Genomic DNA, 627 nt, shown 5'->3' on the forward strand with positions numbered 1-627 from the left:
TCTGTTAATCAGAGCGCACTTTCACAAGAACTAAAAAGAGGCCTAAACCAATCTGTACCCATGAATATCAATTATATCTCAATGAATGAGCATTGTCAGTAGTGATCCTTATGATCCTGGAATGCAAGCTGTTCAGTTTGGTTCAAACCAGTCAATATTTTGACAGTCCCAAGTGTTGTTCAACAAACGTGTTCAAAACATTATGTCGTTCTCGGCAAAGCCGTTACCCGCCTGAAACACCATGTAGCATGTTTTATTGGATTGATGAAAGACGCTACAAAAAGCACATTTAAAATCAAACGAAAGTGTAGGGTCATGAAAAATAAACAGAAGGGAATGGGGGAGTGGGACTCGGATACGATCAGAGCCTGTCAGGATGTATGCGTGTCTTCACTTTGTGACATCAGGGGATTGACAGACTATCATACATAACATCATCACCTCGCATCGAAACCAATCCATCCTCAAAACATATTCAATAGATCAATACTCAGAGAAAAACAGAAAACTGGATCAAATGGGGGCTCAGAACTTCTTAGAGGGTTGTGTAACGACATCGACAAATCGGCCTCCGGCACAGGTTTCGTTCCTCATTGCGGGCGATAGCTTAGCACAAAAACGAATCAT

At 41.5% G+C, this 627-nt stretch overlaps 2 non-coding genes across 2 annotated transcripts; both read right to left on the bottom strand.

Moving 5' to 3' along the window:
• Positions 1–357: 357 nt before the first annotated feature.
• Positions 358–446, bottom strand: LOC123118283 (small nucleolar RNA snoR14). Its single transcript, XR_006457834.1, has one exon. It is a non-coding gene; the product is annotated as a small nucleolar RNA snoR14 (small nucleolar RNA).
• Positions 447–521: 75 nt separating this feature from the next.
• LOC123118260 (small nucleolar RNA U61) lies at positions 522–599 on the bottom strand. Its single transcript, XR_006457811.1, has one exon. It is a non-coding gene; the product is annotated as a small nucleolar RNA U61 (small nucleolar RNA).
• Between the last annotated feature and the right edge of the window lie 28 nt (positions 600–627).

Source organism: Triticum aestivum, chromosome 5B (genome assembly GCF_018294505.1).
Source record: "Triticum aestivum cultivar Chinese Spring chromosome 5B, IWGSC CS RefSeq v2.1, whole genome shotgun sequence".
Taxonomy (NCBI): Eukaryota; Viridiplantae; Streptophyta; class Magnoliopsida; order Poales; family Poaceae; genus Triticum; species Triticum aestivum.